Here is a 7,093-nt window from a genome sequence, read left to right as displayed (position 1 = left end):
TGGTCCAACCTCCCTTGAAATCCTTCTTCCCATACTATGGACATTTTTATTTTAGTGTAAGAATACAATTGAACTCAGAAATAAAAGGCATAAAGATATTCTGGCGGTTTCTATATTCTGGATTATTTTTTAATCTACTTTATGGAGTATTAACTTTTTTTTACTCTTTTACTTTACTTAAATTTGGGATGTTTTAAATAGCGTTAAGATTTTACATAACTGCAACTGGTTACTTCTAAAAAGTTTTTTTCTTTAAATAAAGCTTTTTTTTTTACAATTTAGATTTAGGAGTGGTTTGAAACAGGTCTGGGATGCACATTCAATCAGGTCCATGGAATCAATTGCGAAATAAAGAGAATATCATGGTATTTTCAAAGATACCTTGTCCTTCTATCAAGGATGGGTTTTTCAACAGATATATATTACAATGCCTCAGGAGTGAAACATCTCATGTATTCAAAAAGTTGGTAGTTTAGAATCATAGCATCTTTTAGGGAAGGGATGGATTTCTTGATAAGCTTGTGTGTTTAAGGAAATAACCCATTTAATGAACTCACACACACAAATAACATCTGTTATCACTGATTAGGGAAATTTAGTGGAAATGCAAAAATTGAAATGACATTAATTTGGCCACATTGGAGAGGATCTTCAGAAGAGATTTGTGTTTAGACGCTTTAAAATGTAAATAGTGCCCATCAGGGGACATAGCTTCACTTCACATAAGGGGTTTTCAGATAAATGAGTGGGAGAAATTTGCACTAATTCTATAGGGGCATAATTAAAAATAATTAGAAAACAAACCTCACATATTTTATAAAATAACTTCAAGAAAACAGACAGAGATGGATTTTGCACCTTCAGAAAGCAGTGAGCATGTAGCACAGGCTTGAGATCTGAAGTGCCCAGTGATGAGAGCTTCCTTCCTTGTGCAAACCTGCCAATACACTTTTTAAGAAAGATAAGAAGAAAACATTTACAAAGGCGGTCTCCAAGGAAGAGAAGGTGTGCGTTTAATGATTCAGTCCTTGGCAATCATCAATAAGTATGCTAGTGAAAGGCAACTAAAGAGTATAGTATACATGTTGCAAATCCAGGAAGATACTACTATGGCTGGCTGGCTAGGTAGGTAGATAGATAGGTAGATAGATAGATAGGTAGATAGATAGATAGATAAACATGGTGAAATGAAAAAGTAGGCAGAATGACCATCACTCTGGCTTTTGCTACAATAACAAATAATGGCCACATCTCAGTGCAACTACAAACATTTATATCTTGCTCACATATCGTGAGGGCTGTAGGTCAACTGGACTTGTGCTGAACTTGGCTGTGCTCTATATGCCTTCTCCTTCTCGGACCCAGGTAGAAGCAGCAGTCACTGTTTGGAGCACGCAATACTCATAGTTGAGAGATAGAGGCAAACCAAACCACACTAGGGCATCATAATTTTCTGCTGGGACATAGCATATTTCCCGTCTGCTCACCTCCTATTGGCCAAAGCAAGTACAAAGTCAGCAGGGCAAGAAAGTATGTTGCATTACAAGGAAGCATGGCTAAAGTGGAGAGGAATGAAAAATTGTGAGCAAATAGTCTTTCACACCTAAAATGTAGAAAACAGCAAAATAATATGACCAAATATATTTATATTAAAGAAAACACTATGATTATTAAACACTTATGCAGTTCCAACAGAAAACTCCTCCAGCCAGTGGTGGATTCAAGTTTTATGGGGCTTAAACATATGCAATTTTTGTGATTCTCTTTAGGAAAATGTGATCAAATACTCCTATTTCATAATTAGAGCCCCTGAAGCTTAAGTTTAATTATCTTCAAGGTAAATTCGATTTTGCTTTCAGTTTGTATATTGTAAAAACTCTAATTCCATTCATCAATAAAATGTAGCAAAATATATATATCCTCCACTTCAAAACTTGTACTGACACAGTTCTTTAAAAATAAAATACTGTAATTTTTAATAGGCAAATGGTCATTTATTAATTTGGACTTAAGAACACAATAAAATAATCTCTGTCTTCCTGAGGTCACATAGGTCACAGACTTAAAGGGAGGTGGGAATTCCCTGGAGGTCTTTGTCTGAAGAAACCCATTTTTATTTATTCAAAGAATCCAAATTGGCTGCCATTGTTAAACATATTATGACCTATGATGACCCCAGAAGATAGCTGATTTGGAGACGGAAGATTTTCACTAAGAATTAATTGATGTATTTTTTCAGTCCACACAGAAAGTAATTTATTTCTTATAAATTTTCTGCACTCCCCGATATTGTTGAGAATAATGAAGGAATGGTATGGTTTTTCAAGCCAGGTGAGTTAAAACTAAACAATAAGAAGAGAATAAGGCTGGAATATATTGGAGTGTATAGTGGTAGTCCCAGATCCATCAGTACATTAAGACCTAAGGATAAGGTAAAAGATGGAAGCCAGAAAGACTGCACCCCAAGTCTTTATCATTCTACTCTTCACTTGGTACAGTAGGCAAGATAGCGTACCCCGCAAAATCCGTGTTCAAATCTCTAGAACCTGTGAATACGTAAGGTACTTTGCAAATATGGTTAAGGTTATAGACGTGGAAAGGAAGAAATTATCTGGAATATCCAGATGGGCCCCATCTAATGACAAGAATCCTTCCAAGCAGAAACCCTTTACCATCGGTGGTCAGAGAAAAGTGATGTGATGACCAAAGGGTCAGTGAGACTTGTGAGTCAGACTCGACCTGCCGTGCTGACCTCTAAAAGCAAACACAGCCCTGCGGAAACAGTGATTTTAGTCCAGTGAGATTCTTACTGGACTTTTGACCTACAGAACTGTAAGATAATACATTTGTGTTGCTTTAAGCCGTGAAATTTTTGGCAATTTGTTACCGTAGGAATAAAAAAGGAATACATTTGGTGAAGCAGGGAAGTGACTCATACAGATGGTGCCCTTCATTACCTGGTGGGAATGCTCCAGGAAGCTCTAACCCCCCCAAACCTCAGCACCCACGTTTCTGGGATCTCCCAGGTACATACACTGACCCTCTGCCATGGACCACCAGGCATTTTTTCCAACTCAGAAATCTCTTCTAGTTTATCTCTTCCAGTTTCCTCAGTTTGTGTCTGTAAAGTGACATTTCAGATCCTCTTAGTTTGATTATTCTGCATGAGATAAAGTGGGAAAATACACTTTGGCAACCCCGTGGGTCACATTCTTCTGTGTGATCAAGCTGTTTGTAGTGGATCAGGGAAGTGATTTTGGAAGTACGTTCATTTTCTACTGGTACAGTGTTTGACAATTTGTTTTGTTCATATTGCTGAAACAGAGAGCAGAGAATGTTAAGGTCTTCTGTGGTGCTTGAAATATTTGAACTGTTAAACTGCATTCTGATTAAATCCGCTTAAACCTTGTGGCAACGCATTTCTGTATTTTTGTTTTGTGCTGGACGAACTGCTCTGCAAAACAAGTTATCTGTCTAGCTCCAAAGGGGATACACAGGAAGAAACCATAGAGGAAACTTTAATTAAAAACGAAGACAAAAGTGAGCCATTTGGGAGAGTTAAAAAAATATAGAGAATATATGCAAAGGCAAGGAATGGGCTGATTCTAAAACACGGTTTAAAATAGTTTGAATGAAAATGGTCATGGGCTGGAGGTAAGAAACAGTCACACATAAGCTATTATGAATGGTTTTCTTTGCATATAAAATAGGCTGGAAAAAGGATTCAAGCAGCAGTGAACGTGTGTTAAATAAATGGGCTAACTATTGAGGAGGAACTGAAATCCCCCTGGAGAAAGACGCTGTGAAAGAATAAATCCATTTGCCAATTAATGGACCAGAATGATGAGCTTTGCATTCAATTGGCATTATAAAGTTATTATATAATATTTTAATATACCTTAATACATATTCTTTTTCAACATCAAAGGATCTAATAGTGCTGAGAAGAGTGTTTAGCATCCTCACAGAGCTTAATTTCTGGATTTCAGCTGTGCATCGCTGAACAAACAGAATGTAATATTAATGGAGCATTGCTTTGCCCAGAATATTGACTATTTATAATATTACAGTCATTAAAAAGAAGCACCAGTTTACTGATACAATTTAAATACTAGAGGTTGGAAAAAAGAGAACGTTATTTGTGTTCCTAAATTAGAGGTATTTATTCATGCCAACTTTCTTTCCACTGTAATGGAAGTGGAAGCAACAAGAATGTATTGTGTATTTCCCCTTGAGAAACAGCTAAGTGTAACACAGAACACTGGACCTGGTGCCAGAACACCTGGGTTCTAGTCCCCATTCCTCTGGTTCTGGCATTGACAATGCTTGGAGGCTTCCTAGGCCTGAAAAACAGAGATAATGTTACCTGTTTTTGTCTGATTCACAAAATGAGGTAACATGATACACCGCAATATGAAAGTGCTTTGTACATTTTAAAGGGTCCTATACATTAGGGTCCTTACATTAGGCTTAAAATCTATTAAATAGTAGATAAATCAGTGAAATACCAATTCAGCATAAATATATATTGTTATAACAATTGGCAGACTTTTACAAAAATTTAATGGTAGTTTCATGATCTGCGTCTTGTCATCAACTCAGGCTGTGTACATTTACAGTGATGTTCATTACACATGAATATTTGGAAAATAAAGATTGTCTTCTCCATAGTTTTGCCTAGAGCTAGCCTTTTCCCTTAGTTTCTGAGTTCTCTTATATTGGTTGTTGACAGCCAAATCGTGTGTCCAAAAAGGTGCCAGAACATGCTAAATTCACTGACCTACTGACCAGCAAATATTAATCACATATTATGTGCGTAGCTCTATACAAGGTACTATTCAGTAAACTCAGCAAAATGAGCGGTTTGATTTTTTTTCCTCTTCTATATAAATTGACTAGCTCTTTGTCTGAATTAATCAAATCAACCAGTAGGTTTTTGGCTTCCTGTAGACACAGCTTAAATGTCACTCTCTATCTTCAAGCTGCTATTTTGAGAATTGGTGATGTGTAGGTGGAAAACACTTTACTGTTTAGAAATAGAGTACTATACAGTAAGGCTTATCAGACAGTTGTTTTCACTTTGTAGGTTTTATTTCATTTAACTTTTTATTACGGAAAATTTTAAACACGTGCATAAGCATATGGTGTAAGAATCCCCATACACTTAACCCAGCTTCAACAATTAACAACTCATGGTCAATTATGCTTCGCCTCTACCCCCAACAAACCCTCACCTACCCTGTATCATTTTGGAGCAAGCCTCAAGAAATCATATAATTTAATCCTTAAATTTTCCAATATGTATCTCTAAAAGATAAGGATTTTGGAAAAAAATAACCACTATAGCATTATCACACCCAAAATAAAATTAACTCCTTAATATCATCAAATATTCAGTGTATGTTCAAATTTCCAACTATTTTATAATATTATAATTTTTGCAGTTTGTTTCATTTAGTATTTCAAATAAGGGCCACACATTGCGATTTGTCCTCCGCGGCATGTGGGATCTTCCCGGACCGGGCACGAACCCGTGTCCGCTGCATTGGCAGGCGGGCTCTCAACCACTGCGCCACCAGGGAAGCCCTTAACTCTATTTTAATCTTCAACTCTCACTTTTTTCTCCCCCTTGCAATTTATTTGCTGAAGAAACTGGGTCATTTGTCCTGACCTTTTCTACAGCCTAGATTTCACTGAGTGTATCCTGTGGTATAGTTTAATATGTTCTTCAGTCCTATGTGTTTCCTGAATATTAGTAGTTGAAAATATGATATCCACGTGTAACATCTTTTATTTTAAAATAAACTTTTTACTTTAAAATAAACTTTTTATTTTAAAATAAACTTTTTATTTTATTTTAAAATAAACTATTTTATTTTAAAATAAACTTTTTATTTTAAAATAAACTTTTTATTTTATTTTAAAATAAACTATATTTATTTGCTGAAGAAACTGGGTCATTTGTCCTGACCTTTTCTACAGCCTAGATTTCACTGAGTGTATCCTGTGGTATAGTTTAATATGTTCTTCAGTCCTATGTGTTTCCTGAATATTAGTAGTTGAAAATATGATATCCACGTGTAACATCTTTTATTTTAAAATAAACTTTTTATTTTAAAATAAACTTTTTATTTTAAAATAAACTTTTTATTTTATTTTAAAATAAACTATTTTATTTTAAAATAAACTTTTTATTTTAAAATAAACTTTTTATTTTAAAATAAACTTTTTATTTTAAAATAGTTTGATATACAGAAAAATGTGAAGACAACACAGACAGTACACCCAGTCTCCCCTGTTATTAACATCTGAAATGAGTATGGTATACTTGTTATGATTAATAAATATTGATACACTGTGATTACCTAATATCCATACTTTATTCAGATGCCCTTAGTTCTTGCCCAATGTCTTTCTCTGTTCCAGGATCCCATTTAGTTGTCATATCCCATAGCCTCCTTTTAGCTGTGACAGTTTATCAGACTTTCCTTGTTTTTGATGACCTTTACAGTGTTGAGGCCAACCGGTGAGGTGTTCTGTAGAATGTCCCCCAATTGGGATTTGTCTGATGTCTTTCTCATTATTCAACTGGGGTCTGAGGGCTTTGGGGAGGAAGACCACAGAAGCAAAATGCCATTTTCATCAAAGATACATACTCTACACATGACTTCTCACCTTGGTTACCCGGCTGAGGTTGTGTTTGTTAGTCTTCTCTACTATAAACCTACTCTTTATTTTCCTCTTTCCCTACAGTACCCTTTGGAAGGAAGGCTCTATGCGAAGCCCCTATTCACAGAGCAGAGGATTATTCTCCATCTCCTTTAGGTGGAATCTACATACATTATGGAAAATTCTTCTATATTTTTTCTATGTGTGTGTGTTTGTATTTATTTAATCATGTATATATCAGTATGGACTTCTGGTTATTTATTTTACACTTTGGGTTATAATCCAAAACTACGTTATTTATTTTGTTGCTCAAAATGTTCCAGCTTTGGTGTTTGGGAGCTCTTTCAGTTGACTCCTATGTCTCTTTGTCAGAGACCCCTACATTGCGTGTGTGGAAGGGGGTGTATATTTTAAGCCCTCCCTT

The sequence above is a fragment of the Neophocaena asiaeorientalis genome, unplaced genomic scaffold (genome assembly GCF_003031525.2).
Source record: "Neophocaena asiaeorientalis asiaeorientalis breed wild unplaced genomic scaffold, Neophocaena_asiaeorientalis_V1.1 scaffold253, whole genome shotgun sequence".
Lineage (NCBI taxonomy): Eukaryota > Metazoa > Chordata > Mammalia > Artiodactyla > Phocoenidae > Neophocaena > Neophocaena asiaeorientalis.
The sequence above is the reverse complement of the archived record's forward strand: the minus strand, read 5'-3'. Positions refer to the sequence as shown.